General features: G+C 47.6%; 1 protein-coding gene across 3 annotated transcripts in view; it reads right to left on the bottom strand.

The window, feature by feature from the left end:
* The window catches only part of ARHGEF2 (Rho/Rac guanine nucleotide exchange factor 2), a 1,257,231-nt gene that overhangs the window by 1,013,831 nt on the left and 223,558 nt on the right, over nucleotides 1–19,842 (bottom strand). Inside the window, exon 1 of one of the 3 annotated variants that reach the window (XM_069652803.1) lies at nucleotides 14,109–14,270. The exons of the other annotated variants lie outside the window; for them this stretch is intronic. The gene's annotated coding sequence lies outside the window, so the exon portion shown is untranslated. Of the gene's footprint in view, nucleotides 1–14,108; nucleotides 14,271–19,842 lie in introns of those variants that run through there. 3 annotated transcript variants of the gene reach the window in all.

The following is a 19,842-nucleotide window of genomic DNA, read 5'->3' on the forward strand; positions in this document are numbered from 1 at the left end:
GCGAAAATATAAAATCCCAAAATACCGAACAAGGGGAGGAGGGGTTGCTGGGGCATCCCACGCTAACCTAGGAGACTTACGTCGCAGGGAGACGGGAGAGGCGTGGATCAGCTTGGAGTGAAGGTAAGTAAGGAGTGGGGGTCACAGGTAGGTGTTAAGCGACACAGTGAGATCAGCGGGCTCACTGAGCACTGCCGTATTCGGATTCAACGTTTTTGGATTCGGTAAAACGGGGTGCGCAGTGATCACATAGATCCAATTTTCATTACGGCACAGAGCTTCTCCAAAGCTCCTGGTTTTAACACAGCCACCCCGTCATCATCCAGAAAAAGCAATACTACTTACCGAAACTGCCTAGCTGGGTTGCCCCAACAAATGGACTGGCTAGCTCTTCATCGTAGGGTAAAGGAGCAGGGGGTGCCCATGGGTTTGAACCCCGTTCCCACATAGGCCATACTACTGCATCGCCCACCAACGGAGATCTTGCCAGTCGCAAGCACTTCTTAAGTTTGTAGCCAATTAAAAGGCGTTAGCATGAACTAGCTGAACCCAGGATATCATACGGAATACTTGCACTCTCTCCCTCTCTGCGTCTGTGGGTTAGAGCCCCGTTGTCAGGGGTGCACATGTGTTACAGCGACGCTGAAAGCTATGTGGTCAGAGAGGAAAAAACGATTTTCTTGTCGTTGGGAGCCTGGGGGAGAATAGAGGTTTCTGGAAAAAGTGTTTTTTAAAAACAAAAAGGACATTATTTTATTGTACTAACGTTGCACTCAAGCGCTTTTCTAATGATTATATTTTGTAGTTATAATAGGAATGTTACACTTTTCTTACTGAGCACATTATCAAAAGCTATTATAGCGCTATATCAGTTACTTCGGATAGAAGGTTATCATTCCATCTGTTGCGCTCATATTGTACTCTTTCAGGATATTTCTTTGAGAAAGGGGAAGGTGACAAATAGAAGCAAGGACTGTTTCCAGCTAATTTTCACAAAATCAAGGAGCATGTTGGGAGCATAAGAATGACCTGTGACAAAGTCACAGTGCAAACATCACTTCCAGTCCCTGGTGTACCTGAGACTAGGACAGACTGGAGCAACCCTAAACTAATCCCAAACCCCCTGAGACAGCACCTAATTGGCAACTACAGAGTCCCAAAGAAACAGGGTATTTAGGACTACATCTCTCAAGATGCATTAGGTTTAGAGATCGGAATTGAGCGGATTCAGCAGGGTCTATCAGGGTTCCATGGAAAGATGCGCTATGGGGAAACTCTAGCAAATCCAGAGAGGCCCCTTAGTCAACAGGTGTGGATCCTAACGGGGAAAAGTCTAACTTAAGCCATTCCCCACCCCAAACAGAAGTAACGGTTTTCTCCATCCCCTGCAGCTGCAGCATTTAAAGAGAGAAATACTTCCATCAGCCTCCCCAAAGGGAAAAAAACATTTTTGCACAGGTGGGAGATTTGCCTGTCGAGAGGGATAGCCCTTTTGACATCAGACACCCACAAAGCGAACTTCTGTACTTAGGGACAGACAGGAGGCAGAGAGGAAGCACAGCAGCAGACACACAGCTCCTGCACTTGGCAGCAAACTGAAAGAAGTCCAGGATGGTGGCAAGCTTTAGAGACTTATTCCCCTGGCTTGGAACAGGAAGCCAATTAGCCAATTGATTTAAACGTTTGCCACAGCCAACAGGAGAACAGTGCAGGCTTTATAAATGAGGCTAAGAAAAACACTTTTTAGCACACTTGACAAGGGGAGGAAGCCCCCAAATGCTTAGAGAGGTGGGTCCCCAGAAGAAGTGATGAAGACTAAATGCTAGAGTGGATTAATTTGGAGGCCTTCCTGTCTGCAACTTTATGAATGCCTTTTGGTTTACTGTCCTTTGTTTGTAATCCCGAGTGCAAGGACTATGCCTCTGAGGAACCTTTACGTTACAGTCATCCTCAACCAATGTCCATGCAATAGTATTATGTTTTACTTTTGCTTAAAAAAAACCTTTAAACCTATTCGGGTGTCAGTAGTTGTGTGTTCCCTCAGCCGTGACAGACCACCGATCTTTATATTTGTCAAACACATCTGTGATTAACGGTTGTATGCTTGACTCGTTAAGCATATAATGTGCATCGAGTAGGCTGCGGCCACTCAGTTGCTCCGCCCACCTCCAGTTTGCATGCCTTCCAAGCCTCTACTTAAGGCCTGTAGGCCAGCCCCAGACAGACAGCATTGAGTAGGCTGCTGGTCACGTGACCAGGCCCTGCCACTCATTTGCTCCGGCCACCACTTAATCAGACCTCCTTAGGCGTCATCACCGGCATCCTCAGCAAAGGACATGTGAAGACAAGGACCTCTCCTGTTTGTGCATGTTCCCACCTGATGGGGCTATGGGCCTGACCCGCTATCATGCAGTTCACCTACAAACTAATTGCTATTACTGCTACTCACCAAAAGACATCACCATGTGTCTCCTCCCTCCACAGCCCATCCCCACTCCCAATAGAGTTTGAATGGCCAAGTGCCCTGGCTGTCCTGGCAAACTACCCTGGCAACCCTCATCAATATTTCCATTGCAACACCCACGGAGCACAGGCACACGCCCTCTCACGTTGAACAATGCTCACTCCACAGTCGCTCACGTTACAGAGATCGCTAACCTCATCTTGCACAACAACCTTGATGTCCAGTTCATCACTGAAACATGGTTTACCCCATTAACCCCACATGTTTTCAACATCCTCCTATCCCAAGGCTACTGCATCCAACACCCCGAGTGGCCAGGGAGGGTAGGAGGCTGAGTGGCAATCATCCACAGGAGCGATTGGCCATGCTCAATCATCCCCTCTCCCAGAACATGCTGGTTTGAATCACTTGCTTGCCGGGTTCCCTCGATCGGCCAAGGAATCCATCACCTTCCACCTCATCTGCAAACCTTTTCACAGGAATAACTCTTTCATTGCAGGCAAATATTTGCGGGCTTCCCCACAACGGGAAATGCCTCAGCCCTCCTGGAATTATTCAGCAACTCTATGAAACTGGTTGATACTCATGCCCCCCTAAAATCCAGCTCTGCTAAGAGCAAACCATCTACCTCATGGTACACCCTCGAGCTACCCTCCAACCGATACTCAATCAGAGCCCTAAAGAAATGGAGGTGCAAAACCCAGGAGACCTCACCAACCTCAAATCGCTGCTTGCAAACCGTAGGCTTCTGGTCACTGAGGCCAAAGCTTCTTACAACTCAACCACCATTGCGGCAGCCTCCAACAGGAGCAAAGCCCTCTTAAGTAGTAAAGCATTGTACCAAACCCTCACCTGGCCCTGTGGTACCAGCAACACTGGAAAAATGTGACAGAATCAACACATTATTTATTGAAAAAATAGACAAATCCGAAAGACCACGGAATCAGCCTCTCACAGAATTAGCATCCCCTGCACCGCAGCACACACACTGCCCCTCTGGACCCAATTCTCTCCTCTCGGTTCCCTAGAACTAAAAATGATTGCCTTTCTCTAACCTACTTCTTTCTCTGACTATATAATTCCAGCCTCCATCATTAAACAATTAACGGGACCAGCGCTCAATGCACTCCTCGGCCTCATCGATGCCTCCCTCGCAGAAGGACAATTCACGGACACCCTTAATACTCGTCTCATAAGACCTCTTTTGAAAAAATCAACCATAGATCCATATGACCTGGCCAACTACAGGCCCATTATAAACCTCCTGTTTATTGGCAAAATCTTGGAAAAGTCATTGTTCCACAACCACTCGCCAGAACAACTCCACCTCTTAAATGACTATCAGTCAGGGTTCCGCCCAAAGTGTAGCACCGAGACAACCACCATCCAGGTGGTGGATGATGCGCTCCAAATCATGGATATGAGCGACTCAGGTAGCCTCGTTCTCCTTGACCTCTCGGCTGCATTCAACACCATCGACCATGGCATCTTTCTGTCCCTCCTGACAGGATAGGATTCTCTGACATTGTCCTGAATTGGTTTCCCTCCTACCTCTCAGGCAGACACCAGGCTGTCCAAATAAATGTGTTGCATTCCAAATGACTCCAGGTCTTCTGCAAAGTCCCCCAAGGCTCCAACCTCTCACCAATCCTTTTTAACCTTTACATGGAGCCTCTGGGTACTCTCCTCAAAGTTCCCAATATAGCCATCCAACAATACACAGACGATACTCGGTTATACATGAGAGTAAATAACGCACAGGATATGCTTTGTCTACTGCCTACCTCAAACTAAACCCATCCAAGACTGACTTCATCCTCATCAGTCAGCCCGCTAAAAACACTTGTCCAACAAAGGCTCAAGGATATGCGTCAAGAAGGATTTGATCCACAACTCTTTCAGACAAAAATCAGACAAAACCCATAGGCTTCACCTTTGACAGCAATTTCACCTTCCAGAAACACAATGCCAAGAAGGCCCAAATAGCCTGGCTCAGAATCTCTACCCTTCGAGAAATCAAACCCCTCATCCCGCCACAGGACTTCCGGACTGTAGTGCAGGCCCTTGTGCTCTTGCACATTGATGGGGGAATGACTTCCTGACAGGGTTGTATACAAATTGTTTGAACTACAATTGTTCGAATTACAATTGACCTTTGCGCAATTGATCGAATTTTGAAGGTCAATTGTTACATATATGCGGGGGGACAACCCCACACCCAACGCAAAACCCCCACCCAACCCCAATATATATATATATATATATATATATATATATATATATATATATATATATATATATATATATATACACATACACATACATATACATATATACACAATGCAAACACAATGCAAACCAATTGTGCAGAGGTCAATTCAGACCCTGGAAAATCAGTCAATTCGGGCATTCGAACAATTCTGTTCAAACTATTTGGGTAATTACCCTGACAGGGCTCCCAGCTGCTCACTTGGCTCCCCTAAAACCAGTCCACCATGCTGCAGCACATCTTATTACAAGAACATGGACATTTGACCGAATTAACCCCATCCTACGCAAACGGCTTCTAGTTCAAGCAAGGATTCTGTTTAAGACTGCATCTATCATCTACAAAGGGGTCACGAGTAGCACACCAGCGTACCTGGTGCTAAGCTCCACATATCTGGTGGCAATCGCTCCTCGCACAGCAGATCAACCAACCGCTTTAATCACAACTTGTCCGCAAAGAGAGGACCCGCAAACAATCCTTCTCATGTCATGCACCCACCCTCTGGAACTCGATCCCAGTGTCGGCTTGGAATGCCCCACAATTTCTCAAACCTCTCAAAACATGGCTCTTTGATTGGATTGATTGATATTTTATTTCTATCGCGCTCGTACGCAAGTGTTTCAGAGCGCGACAAGGCAAGGGAGGCGAACAGGGGAGAACAAAAAAGCGATCTTACTAGGCCCAGTGACATTGAGAACGCGCAAGTGCATGGGAGAGGGGGGAGGGGAAAAGTGCATGGAAGGGGGGAGAGGTGGAAAATGCGAAGCAGAGGAGAAACAGATAAATAACAATAAATAAATAATAAAGGCAACAAACAGTGGTAATGCAGCCAGCAATTTGCAAGTGCTAGGTTTAAGGCAGCAGACAGGGTAGGTATGATAAGTGCAGGAAGAAAAAGGGGGGAGGGCTGTATGGGTACAGATACAGACCCCAGTGCAAGGGGTGGCCCGGAGGCAGTGCGGGAGGGTGGCAGGATTAGCAGGTACCTGGGCCCAAAAGACAGAGGGTGGCCAGGTGCACGGTGCCAAGAGAGAACAGATCAGCAGGGGAGAGGGGGAGCGAAGGCAGAAGAAAAGAGGAAGGTCTTGAGGTGCTTCCGGAACCGGAGATGGTTCTCCTCAAGTTTTAGAGTGGCAGGGAGGCTGTTCCAGAGGGAGGCCCCAGCTGAAGACAGAGATCTACCCCCAGCTCGTTTCTTAGAAAAAGACTGACCCTGAGTGAGTTGGAGATAGAGGAGCGAAGAGCTCGAGACACCTGACCAAAGACTAATAAGGCAAGCTACCCACACTCTGCACAGCGCTCCACTGCTCTCGAGCTAGGTCTGGCCTTTAAACAATAAAATCAAAAATCAAAATGTATAAATATGTGCACTTGGCTTTGTGCTCATTTCATTTTTCACAGCACGCACTCTGACATTATAACGTTTGTAAAATGTAACCATATATACTGATTCTGACAGTTTGTGCTTTTTTTTATATATAGCGCTGTTTATTATTTCCCACGGTGTGTGGTGCTCTTTTATTGACCTCGGAAGGATGAAAGGCTGAGTTTGGCCCTGCCGGGATTCGAACCTGCGTCAGCAGGCTCTGCACAGATGTCAAAGCGAGCGCTCTACTCGTTGTGCTATCTGACCAGCTGTCTCAAGATGTGGATGTGAGTATAGAATAGGTACATCAGTCATGCCATGAGAGCTGAAGGGAAATCTGGAGATGTTCCCTTTCCATGTGCAGAATTTTAGTGGGGATCAGAGCACGAAGGACTGTGTACATGCTTATATCCCAATGCACAGACATTCAAAAAGAAGGATACATATAGAATAGTGTATGAAACAATGCTTCTATTAAGTTAGGGCTTTGATTTCCCCCCACGCTTTAAATAATACTGCCTCTTTTTTCTGGAGTCAATCACATTTTTTAAAATACATCTCGTGACAGCCTTTTTAAAATAGACCTTTTTTGCACAAGTTGTGTTAAAGGCGTAGGTTGCGGTCTTAACACCCTTCTGCTGAATCTCTTAAAAATGGAGTCAATACGAACTAACACTGCCATCTATGTTGCATCTATTGATTTTTCACACGGTTCCGATAGTGTTGATCGCCATTTTCTGTGGGAGAAACTCAAAGCTTGGAAGTGTCCAGTGGATCTTATAGACGCAATAAAAGAGCTCCACTCTAATACCACTGTGCAAGTCAGACTCGACCAAGGAGGATCCTTACCTCCTTTGATTCCAACCTATAAAGGAGTGAAACAAGGATGCCCCTTGGCTGCAATTGTGTTCAACCTCTTTATTTCCGACATAGGCGACGCATTAAATGAGGCAATAGCATTTCCACCTAAAATTCATGGCTCGCAGTTGGGTTACTTGTTGTATGCTGATGACCTATTACTTTTGGATGTTACACCGGTCGGCCTACAACGAAAACTAGATGCCTTAGAAAGATATGTAATGGAAAACAAGCTTTGTTTAAATAAGAAAAAATGCGAGATCTTGATATTGCGCAACCTGTCAGCCTATAAAAAGAGATCAACCCAATATGTGTGGTACTTGCAAAAAATACCGCTCCGGAACTCTACTCACATAAAATATTTGGGATCCATAATAAGTGCACACATAAATGACAATCCTTGGGTTGAGGCCACCAAAAGGAAATGTCAACAACTGGCTTGCCAGGCCGCGATCATAAATAAAAAATTCGGAAATTTTTCTATAAAACCTGTGATAAATTTTTACAGACAAAAAGTAATACCGACCCTGATCTATGGTGCTGAAAACATGTTCGGCTGCTCACACGTGTTATGGAACACTCTTGAAAACAACTTTTGGACCAGAGCGTTACACATCTCTAAAGGATGTCCGACTAGCAATATAAGATTTGAACTGGGACTGACTTTCATACAAGCGAGAGTTTGTTGGAATGCTTTAACTTTATACAGGAAGTCACAGCTCTCTAATGCAGCCCCTCCATTCAAAATACTACATAAGCCGGACTCAGAGCCCGAATACACAATGCTTGCTAAATGGAATCGGAAATGTTCTGAAATTTTGGACGCAAATGACATTGACATTACTACTTTACTTGAAAATCCTGATAAGGCCAAACGTAAACTATGGAGTGCGGACTGACATCAAACCTGTACTGACGGATCTAGCTCTCGACTCTTAAGAGACGTACCACCAGAAGCAAGAGAGCTAGACAAATTACAACCGTATCTGCCACAATTTCCTGATCAGAACTCAAGATTACTATATCTGCATTTCCGACTTAATCTTTTCATGACAAAAGACCGTACAGTTACTTGGCTACAAAATCTGTCGCTTTTGTAAACATTCGATAGAGACACTAAAACACTTGACGTTGTTTTGCCCAGAATTTCGCTCTTTGCGTACCAAGTTATTCGGACCGCTTTTTGAGGCAGGAAGTACCTATACGGCTGAAGATTGGTGGAAAGTTATATTTGAAGGTGCTGACTGAAAAATGATGTTTGGTTTAGTTCAATTTTTGAAGGAACTGAAAACCCGTCTAAAAGAGCCGATTCCGACAGTAGGAGGGGACGATTGATAAAGCGTCTAATAACATATGTTCGGTGAAAGAAGTAGGAAGAAGTGTATCTTGTTATCTGTTTTAAAGGTTTTCTTTGTAAACCATACAAAACTAATACAAAAAATAAAATAAAATAAAACAAGTTGTGCAATTAAGGTGCGGCACAGCCATAACTCACCACACTTTTCTCTACTTAGTACATCACACAATGATCCGGGGTGAGCTTTTCCGCTTCAAAACAAAATGCCCATTAATAAAATCATATGCACCCTGCACTCATAAAGGAAAAACAATATATGATACATTGTTGTAGGCCCGCCCTTCCTCCCAAGGAGGCTGCCTTCAACTCAACTACTTCCTACTTCAGTTGCCAGATTGATCAACCAACACCATGAGATCAAAACAACCAGGAAGAGAAGCAAATCCAGTCCCCAGCTGTAGAAACAGAAAGAAAGACTTGAAACAAGGTGAATACAAAAAATAACAACAACACGCCATAATCCTGCATGTAGAGAGCAAGGTATTGAATGACCTTGGGCAACGTAAACACAGACCCTAAGGAAATCACTGACATCCAGGGAGAGAAAACAGTACAGGTCGCAGAAGAGAGGAACACAAAAGTAGACCAAAGGCCCGAAAGAGCGTGTCAGTTCCCAAGTTCACCAAACCACTATGAGGAAGGAACATGAAAATGAAAAGATGACCCACAGCCAGACCACACCAGAGTCCACCAAAGTCCAATACAGTATCTACAGCCAATCAAAGAATTGAAGAGCACGCCAAACAGGAAATAAGGCGGTGTTTTTTTTTTCTATCTTCATTACCTTTCTTCCCTACGGATCTGTTCTTCATGTTGTTGTTTCTTGTTAATGAAGGGGGATTATTGGTTCAAACTGTTTTGATGTTTGGTGGGGAGGGTGGTTATGAAATGTATTGGTTTATTGATCTCATTATGTGTATATTTTTTGTTTTGGAAAAATTCGGAATAAATTGGTGTCCAAACAGGAAATTAAGGAAGACAAGATAAAAAGAAAAATAGACCTGGATTACCAAAAGCAAGGGAAAAGTCAAAATTGAATCAGAAGGTAAGGTAAAGTAAGTGATCTTATATGGCGCTTTTCTGCCAGTGATGTTGGCCTCATTGTGTGTAGCTCTGAAAAAAGAAAGCGGGTGTGCATGTGGGATACTAGAAAGGCAGGTGCGGAAACCTATGATGTCGACAACATATCGGTAGCATCTGTTACCCATGGGCCAGTCTGGTTTCTTCTGTGTTTGGACCTGGATGTTCTGGAATGGGTTAACCCTAAGGGTGATCCTAGGGTTAGAAGAGTAGCAGTAAGTGCTTTGGATTGGGGGCACGAAAGCAAATGGGCACACTAAGAGTGTGTTAAGCATGCTAGGCCTTGTGAGTTGTCGGTCTGGGGAATGATTGTGGTGAACGCTCTAAAGATTTTAGTAGTAAAGAGTTAATGGAGGAGGAGTAAGTCGAAAGGTAGAGTGAGGTCAGTGCTCCGAAAACTCTTTGGTGTAGACGTAGAGTTCTGCCTTTGTTTTGGAGATTGTGATCTGATATGGAGTATTGGGGAGATGGGCATTCAGATGCGGAATCCCAGAATGGTTGAAATTGTGGTTCCGTGAGAAGGACGTACCGAAGACCCGTCTCAATTGTAGAACTTGCCAGTAGAAAGAATAAGGATCCTCCCTGTCTTTTCCTGTTGAACTTAGGAACTAGGAGAAAGTAGTGTTACTCTACCGAGTTGGAAAAAACAATTTATGACAATGAATCTCACATGTGGTTCGACCATGAGGCTACTTTCCGTTGTGGTTCCAAGGAGTGGAGGCTGTTACTGGGCATGGGCCCACGTCATTGTGTCAAGAGATTGAGGTGGCATTAGAAGGAGCATCCCCTCAAAGCAGGAGTTTGTTTTTGTAGAGTCGAGCTTTAGTCGGTTTGCCGTCATGCATGCGTCCACATGTGCCAGACATGCTTTGAGGTCTGGCGAGTTTGGTGAAAGGTTGTGCTTCAGTTTGTAGCTTGTGTGTTATCTGCCTAGTTTGTATCATTCAAGGACAAGGCAAGTCCTATATACTAGGGAGCAGGAATTAATAGCAATGGGGAAATTCTCGATGGCACCATCCTTCCATGTAAGAGGTGCCTTATATACCATTATAGGAAAACACGGCAACACACGTGCACACCCCATGCAGGAACTTGCAGGATACGGACTGCAACCAGTCTTATAGCAGGGGTGTTTACCCATATCTTCAGCAGCAAGAAGCTATGCAGCCCGGTAGTTGGGAAGGACTTTGTAACCACCCCTGGGTGACACCATTGTTTTTCTTAGCAATGTGGAAGTCCGGCTGTGCATCACACCACCATCTGGCAGGAAAATAGGTGAGATGACGAGAACTCCCTTGATACCTTTGGGTGAGTACAGCAACGGTGGTGCAGGAAAGTATGCGTCATAGTTCTGTTGGCCCAGACGCTATGCTTTTCTGACCATAACCAACTGTTAACTAGACCAGCATCTAACACTATATACCTAACCAACTCCACTAACTTGTGCCGAGTGATGCCCTCCTCCTACTTTAACCCCAGGTGCGCTTTGCCTCCAACGCTCGATCGGGATGCATAGCACACATCTACCACAGCGGCAAAGGGTACAGCCGCAGTGGCTACAGTGCAGATCATTAGCGATACCAGACATAGTCAACATAGGAGACTACCATCCCGGCTGCTACACAGCCACTCATCTTCACGATAGAGGCAAGTAGGACCTCCATCCTCAGAGGCACGTATGTTACTCAGCAGCATGTGCTCAGTGTAGCCGCAGTGGCATAGCATGCAGCAAGACTGCCCACCATGACACATACGGACTCATTTGAAATGTGGCGTTAATGCCACAGAAAGGCTTGCGTCGCATCCACTACCACTGACCTTCCTCTGGGATTTTCCCACTTTTCTGGTTTGCTTGGCAAAAAGGCATGGGTTCCTTTACCTTTTTCCTACTCCAGCCCCACAAAAAAAAAAAGCAGTAATGCCAGCCGCTGTGTACGTACATGGCAGTCAAAATGACAAGGAATGATTATGCTTGCTTTCATTCTGTGTAAAGAGCAGGCCCGAATCCCAGGGCATTCCATCCCCTCGGCCTGCATCACATGTATAAATGTGGGGATGCTGGTGGGTATCCTGCATGGAGTGGGGGAACACATGCAGCACATTCTGTGCTCTGTGCCGCTGCTCCGTGTGCAAAATCCAACCAAAGTAAAAGGGGGGGTGGGAGAAAATGGCGATCTCGTCTCTGCCCGACGTCACCATTCGTGTCATTTTGCACCTCACTTAAAACGAGGCGCATAGAGGGCCAACCAGCGTTGTACCACATATCCTCCAGGATGGGTCACATGATCACGTGCCAGCATCACTGCAACCACACACTCGGGGCTCTGGCCGCCAATCAGCAAAAATATACTGCGTTCGTTCCTTGGTGGGATAAACAAATCTATAATAGGAGGAGCCCACACTTTTTAGTTTAAAAAAATAATAGTCATTTGACAGATTGCTCGTAGACCAGCCAACCAGAACTCCCCTAACTTGGCACAGGTCAGGTAACGTACAGCCAAAATCAGTGCAGTGCATGAAGTCCAGTAGGTGGGTCTCGCAATTATATTTATAGGAGCCCAAAAACGGAATGCGCTACTACAAAGAGATGAGATGTATTGCGGATCACAGTCACTTCCAGGAGAATTTACGTAAAACCTTCTTGTTCGTGCTCTCTACTTAGCCCTCCTGTTGGCAAGGTTAATTTCTCAGCGCAAAGATGCCTGCATTGGGTAACCGTAGTCACAATCCACGCATGCCCTCACTCAGAGATTGGCCAGCCTCCGCAGGTCCAACAGGGGAATTGGGGACTGTGGGGGAGCACCCGAAAGGGTGGCGGAGTGGGGGGGCCGTCCTAGCCGGAGAGGAAAACTTTGGCACTGTGGTTTTGGCCACGAGTGGTTCCGGAATGGCCGCACTCGAGCCAAAGCCGGTCGATGGGCACTGACTCCCCTTAGGGAAAGTTGAGACTCATCTGAAGTCAGTGGTCTCGAGATGTACTGACTGGCAGTTCATAACCAGAAGCGCCTGCAGCTTTTGCAAATGGCAAACGGGGAGTGGCACGGTCACCCCTTGAATTAGGTATGTCTACGTATGTGACTGGGACTGCCCCAATTTCTTTGCTCCAATAAACTGTGATGGTTGTGTTTCTAAACTTCACAACTGGGTCTGTGTTGATTTTTGGGGGTAATGATTTGACCATGTTCTCCTTGCTTTTATCATAATGTGTAGGGGAGGCAGCAGAGGGGGGTATCGCCCCGCTATGAGTGTACCACCATGCACATCCCCAGTCTCTACTGGGATGTGGAGGAGTCATCTTCAACCCATCCGGCTACTGTGTGGCCCACTGGGCCCTCCCCTAGCTTAGTATGGCGAGATACCACCGGGCAGAAAAAGGGTTATACAGCCATACCCATGGCAGATGCGCGCTATGCAAATGGCAGTATTAGAACACAATTAATCTCCCTGTCCCTGCACTCTCTTGCCATGCAGAGACATGCCTTCCTTCCCTTTTCTGCAAATACCCTCTGGGTGTGCAGAGCCAGGAACTCACTTATGCAGAGTCATCCATGTCTGTGGGAAGCTAGCTCTTGCTCCGAGTGGTGGTGGCCCTACAGGGAACTCTGGGGGGTGTCCCACTGGGCCTTTACCTCATGGCCCTATTGAGTTGGGGTCGAGTGAAGAATATGTTCCGAAGCTTCCAGTAAATGTTACTATGGGGCAACTTTGAAAAACCTTCTGAGGGCCACTTTTGGCTCCCAGTCCAGCCATGCTTGCTCCTTCCTCGTGCATGACCTCTTAAGTATGCACTACCGAGCTCCAATCAGTGATCTATGCAGAGTGTTGATGCCGGACGGGGCACAGCACCAGCGCAGCACCCTACGCTTCCGAGAAGGTCTATACAGGTTCGCCTTGGAAGCAGGACGACATGGAGCAACACAGGTTCGATCCCGGGGTCCGTGCTTAGAAACCTCTGGGTATTAAGCGCGTTATAAATATCAAATCAAATCATATACCCTCGCTCTTTGCCACAAAGCCCTCTCGGTGTGCAGAACCACGAGAAATTCCCTTATGCAGAGACACTTAGATATTCACATATAAGCCATATAATGCCCTCTCATGGGGTTGAACGAAGACCTTGCGTATGAAAGAGGGTGCCCGGCACAGCTCTTATGCAGGGGGCAACACACTGCCGTTCCAAGGAGGGCGAAGTAATCGTTCATGGCAATAAAGCTCTCCCTTGCTGCAGATCAAGGGTCTGATTTATGCAGGGTGATGCCGTCCTTGTGCAGGGCCAGGTAGTCCTACACATTCACATCTAAGCCCCAACTGTCACCTGCCAGAGCGTATGCGGGGCCAGCACCACCCTGTCCACGCGGGCCAAAGAGAGCCATGCACTTTGGCATTTCAGCTTCAGAAATATAGTGCGCTTGCCCTCCAAAAGTAGGTGCGGCGACTTTCAAAATTAAGTCTGGCACCGTCAAAACTGAAACAACAACCCCACCCGCTTGAGATCCTAGGCAAAGCACTGCCCTGCTACGGGGAGCCGCGTCCTTCTTATGCCGTGTAGTGCAGAGCGCTGCGAGCGTGCCACAAAGCGACTCCTGCTTTCTTGTGCAGAGCAGTGACAGCCACTCCGTGTGGTGTCATGCCACCCACTTCAGCCTAGCCATGGCGTCTTGGTTACAGGTGTCCCCCTAGAGTTGTGCTAGGCATGCACGTCTGTGGAACTTACTTGGCTGTGCAGGGTGGCGCGGGTGGGAGACCTCAGGCGGCTGCACTCCCGGGTCTGCGAGGGCCGGTCCTCCTGCCACATTCGTGCCCTGGGGCTTTCATGTTCGTCTCTTTTTCCTGGTGTTTCCCCGTTTTTCGTCTGCAGTCGTGTAAACAGAGCACTCTCCTGCTGCCAGGTAACCCGGGCTGCGCCGAGCCCCGCCTCACACACGAGACAATGTACGGGGACCGCCCTTCCCAGCCCGAGACAGCCTATCCTGATTGGACAAGCGGGCTTAACTGCTCAGTGCCCACTCCGCCTCCCAGACAGGAACAGCAAAAGCGGGCACTGAAGGGCTTCCGAAGGGCTGACTGGAAGCATGGGTCCAATCTCACAGCAGCCGAACGGGTGTCCATTGAGGGCACTGGTCCAATCTGAGGGCAGTCTTGAGGTAGGCATGGCGTGCCTGCCGCTGCGACCCAGGCCGATTTCTGAAGTGGTCGAGAACTCGAACTACTGCTGCCGCAGGACCAGTTTAAGATCAACCCCAGCGTGCCAACCGGGATGCCAACGTCTGCGCCAAATCCAAGCTTAACAGCAGCCACACGAGTAACTGGCCGCAACAGCACCCCCTTCAAGGAGCAGTTTGCAATGTGCCCGTTGCTGCCAGGTGGGGGGAAATCTCAGAGCAGCTCACGGGCTGCATGTGTCTACTGCGAGAGGTAAAGTCTGAAGAGCAGCCTAAGGGCATGGGAAACCTGTAGGCTAGGCATGACACCAGTCCAAGCTGATGGAGCGGGGGGGGGGGGGGGGGCTGACTGCTTCCACAGGGACCGCCTGAGAGCAGCAACATGCACTTTTATTATTATGGTATTTATTGAGCGTGGACCTAGCTTGGAGAAGCAACGGAGCGCTTTGCAGAGGTATACAACAATACAGATATACCCAGTGCTGGCGATTGGGCTGGCTCTCGCAGGATCCGAGATCCGGCACCAGATGTGTAGCCGAATATCAGGATCCGGCCAGAGTCAGCCTGGGGGGAAGAAAAAAAAAGCACACGCGAACAAACTGTAACTTCCTCTGGTGACCCCGTGCAAGGGGTCACCAGAGGAAGTTACAGTCCTCAGCCACGACACGATTTATTTATTTAGGCAATGTTTGTCGGATACCTGTATCCAACAAACATTGCATAAATAAATAAATATACAGGCATCCGACAAACATTGCAGGAATAAATAAATATCCCTATTAACATTGGAACTATCCCACACAATGCAGTCACCCAACTGCTTTCAGAGGGGATCTGCAGGAGCTATGCCGGGTGGGGTTCAAGTAAAAGAAAGTGTTGCTTATGGCAACAGAAATCACCCTTTTTGAATAGTACCCAAGGGGGACTTTAAAAAAAAAAAAAAATTGGGATGCAAATTCTGCATTTTAAAGAATATTTACTCAGCAACGCTGGTCAAAACTATTATCTGCATAGTGAAGTAACTCATCACCAGTGCCATTGAAGTGGTTTAAAGTGGAATTTATTTTAGAAGCCGCATAAACTATTATTTTGGACATTTCATTTGATCGGATGTCACCTGCCAGCTCTGCCCCCCCTAAACCTCAGGACACCAGCCTTTGTGGGATCCCCCACCAATTTATTTCCATTTCCACCACTGTACATAACAGCACGCTTTACAGCTGCATAATGAGTACTTTTCAGAGGTAACAACAGAACAGATGTACAGGGGGATGGCGTCTAGTGAGCTAGTTGGCATGGGGCGACATGATGGCACTTGATTTGCTCCTGCCAGTCGACAATCTGTGTGCAGCCTTAAGAGGGTTTCTAATTGCTTCAGCTGTTGCTAGGTCCAATCACAGTGCCCTTGACAACCGTGGCTTTTCCCCCTGCCCTATCTCCAGGAGAGTAGTGGTCCGGCTGCTGGGTTAATGCACCTGCTGCATAGTTCTATGTACAATCTGCAGGTCACTGATTTGAATTCTGTGCCAAATTTAACTTAATGATCGATCACAATACAGAAGCCGATTAGATGGGTCGCACCAATTAATTAGTTAATAGTAAGTTATTCCAAGTGCTATTAACAGGGCCGGCCCTAGCATTTGCCGGGCCAATCGCAGCAAATTAATTGCGGCCCCTTAATTTGAATTTGATAAAATCACAGGACGTGACATCACAAGATAATGACTACTAGGCAGCAGCAAAAACATGGTAAACAAAATATATAGGATACATTACTCACCGTAATCATATTTCTTATGCTTGTATCTGTTATGATTCACATGCTATGCATAGGCTGACATCTAGTGGAAGCTGCAGAATATTACAGTTCTTGTATTCGAAACTCAAAAAGAGACGTTAACAGGGCGTGCCAGTAATACTATTCCCTAGTCACATCAGGAGCTATCCTGGCAATTTCATTGAGTGAGGGTGAGGGTGTAATGTTATCCCCCTGTGATGGGTTAGCAAATGGGTCTGGCACAGGAGTTTGATGGGGTCGCACATTGCCAGTTTGCGCAGATGTGGAGACCATGGTTGTCTTGCCCACATGGGAGCAACTAGGATAAGCATCATCTTTTCTCTGTGAATCTTGCTCACCACCCTGTTCATTAGAGGAGTTGATGGAAAAGCGTAGGCAAATTTCCCTGACCAATTCATCCATAGGGCGTTCCCCTGGGAGTCTGGTTGGGGAAACCTGGACGCGAAGTCTGGGCACTGCTTGTTTTCTTTTGTAGCAAACAAGTCTAGCGTGGGGTAAACCAACTGTGAGAAGATGTGATCTACAATGCTTGTGTTGAGTCGCCATTCATGTTCTTCTGGTAGGGGATCTCTGCTTAGCGAGTCTGCTAAGATGTTGAGTTCCTCAGGAACATGTTGTGAAGTTAGGAACATCCCCCGTTTGAGTGCCCATTTCCATATTTTCTGTGCTAGCTTGGACAGATTTGGAGAATGGGTCTGAATCTGGAAATGCTCAGCTACTTTTAAGAGCATCAGTCTGGCTTCAGAGCAGCCAGAAGCACAGAAACTGCTCTCCTGAACATCTGTGAAGACCTGCTCTCCAACCTTGATTCCAACACCCCCTGTGTCCTCATCTTATCTGTTCTCTCTTCTTCCTTTGACACGGTCAACCATGCCATCCTGCTGAACTGTCTCCGTGATAACCTGGGTATCACCGACCAGGCCCTGGCTTGGCTGATCTCATTCCTCTCTGATCGACCCTCCCAGGTCCAACTTGGGTCCTTCCTCTCCTCTATCTCTATCTCTATCTCTACCTGTGGTGTTCCCCAGAGGTCTAACCTCTCCTCTCTCCCTGGCTGTTCAACTAATACCTGGCACTTCTTGCCCACCGCATTGCCGCTCTCTGCCCCAACTTTCAGTGCTATGCGGATGACACTCAGCTAATTTTTAGGCTCCCTTCAGCCATTCTTTCTCCTTCTCTCATCTCTGTCTGTCTGCCATCCAGGAGTGGTGTGCCACCAATTTTCTCTGCCTTAATGCCAGTAAGACTAAGATTCTCCTCATCGGCACACCCGCTCCCTCCTTTTCTGCCACTCTCTGGCTGGCCCCACTTGGCCCTCTTCCTGCTCCCACCTGTGAGGCTAAAAACCTCGGGGTTAGCTTTGACTCCACACTCTGCTTCTCTCCTCACATCTCTGATGTCTGTAAGAAGTCACACTACCAGCTGCACCTCCTCAGAGGTATTATCCCTTTCCTCTCCTTCCCCCAGAAGCTCATTGTCTCTTGAGCTTCTGTTCTCTCTATGCTGGACTACTGCAACAGCCTCTCTGTAAATCTGCCTTCCTCTACTCTCCGCCCTCTGCAACTCATCCATAACAGGACTGCGAGACTTGTCCTTGGCCTGAAGCCCAGGGATCTTATCTCTCCAGGACTGAAATCTCTGCACTGGCTCCCAGTGGCTGCAAGGATTAAGTCCAAACCCCTCTGCATTGTCCACAAGGCATTCTGGCGCCTCAATACCTTCAACTCTCTCTTCCTAAATATCTTCCTTCTCGAGCTCTTCGTTGATCCGCCTCCAACTCCCTCAGGGTCAGTCGCTTCTCCAAGCAACGAGTAGGTGCTACATCCCTTTCTTCGGCTGGGGCCTCCCTCTGGAACATCATCCCTGCCTCTCTGAGAATTGAGGAGAACCAGCTCCGGTTCCGAAAGCACCTCAAGACCTTCCTCTTTGCTTCTGCTTTCTCTCCTCCTCTCCTCTGCTGAACTCCTGGCTGACACTGAAACTGCACTGGTCACCTGGCTACCCTCTGTTCGCGGGCCCATGTCCCTCCCTGCCAGTTGCACACCTGAACTGCCCCCTGGCAACCCTTGCACTCTGGGGCTGTTTCTGTATCCCTACATCCCCCTACCAGCACGTGACACCTGATGTCTGCACTTACCCTTGCACCTGCTACCAGCTGGCTGCACTTCTTATTTATTGTTTTTATTTATTTACTGTTAGCCTATGTACTGCACTTCTCCTCCCTCTTCCCACTCGCACTTTTCCCCTTCCTCCCCTCTCCCCTGCACTTGCGCGATCTCAATGTCACCTTGCCAAGTAAGATTGTTGTCTATGTCTTCCCTCTGTTCCCCTCCCTTGCGTCGTTGTGCCTTGAAATACTTGTGTATAGGCGCGTTATAAATGCCTTATCATATCATTATACTGAAGTTGGTTGTCCACCAGTGAATTTGCCACCGGTGGGTCTAGGTTAACCGGAGAGGCTAAGTTATACACATCCTCTTCATCGTAATATTGGTCCGCCTCCTTTAGGGTCTCAATCTCCTCAGAGTCTCTATTTGGATCATAGAGATCCATTTGGACTGTTTCTTGCTGAGGGGTAACTGGGCGTGGCCTCTTTGCTGGGGGTTGCGAAGACGTGGCGCCACTAGTTGGTGGCGTGTTTTGTAAGCTCTGCATAGCCTGGGATTGTTCTCAAAAACATTTGCCATTAATATCATGAGTCTCATCACTCCATTAATGTCTTCAGAGGTCCATTGAGAGGAACTTGGTATAGTCACAGGAGTTTGTGGTTTTATTGGAGTAGGCTGCCCCTTGTTTTTCAAGACTGCTGCTATAGTATCCTCCCCTTGGGAAACACTGTCTTTCTCTTTATGGGGTGTACTTGTTCTCTCCCTATGAGAATGGTGACTTTTTGAAGAGTGTTATTTGGAAGTTCTCCCCTTAAGCATAGTCTCCTGGACATGCTTTTGCACCAGATGGGCTATTTTAAGTCTTGGTGCTTTTTGCCGATTTCGACGTTTGTGAGGAGTGTTGAATTTCGACATATGGGAGGTCCAAAGCTGCGTCTTCCGATGCTCGGCGTTCGGCTGATGATTTGGACACGAAATCCGTGTCATCTCACAACTTTGGGGGCCTGTTATGTGGCGATAGTGATGTTGAGTGCTCAGAGGACAGGCAACAAGTGGACCTACCCCTCGACGCCGCGTGCGGCTGTGTAGACAATGTTGTCGTCGACTATCGGCCCTTGGGTATGTGCTTTGTGTGGGCTTATTTGTGTGTGCTACTTCCGCCGGGTGTCATCCCGTTACAGCGGTACCGACCTGTCTGATTCGGTCAGGGGCTTACACATGGGAATCAGTCGGTTTCCTATTGCCTTTGTTGTCCGAAAAGACGAATATGCTGCCATCACTGGATGCACCCTCCACGTCCATGGCGGCCTCGGCCTGCATGGCGTGGTGGGCCCAACGTTTGGTCTTTCGGTCCCTTAGGGTCTTTGGTTTGAAGAGCTG

The sequence above is a fragment of the Ambystoma mexicanum genome, chromosome 1p (assembly GCF_040938575.1).
Source record: "Ambystoma mexicanum isolate Mex_15411 chromosome 1p, UKY_AmexF1_1, whole genome shotgun sequence".
NCBI classification, from domain to species: domain Eukaryota; kingdom Metazoa; phylum Chordata; class Amphibia; order Caudata; family Ambystomatidae; genus Ambystoma; species Ambystoma mexicanum.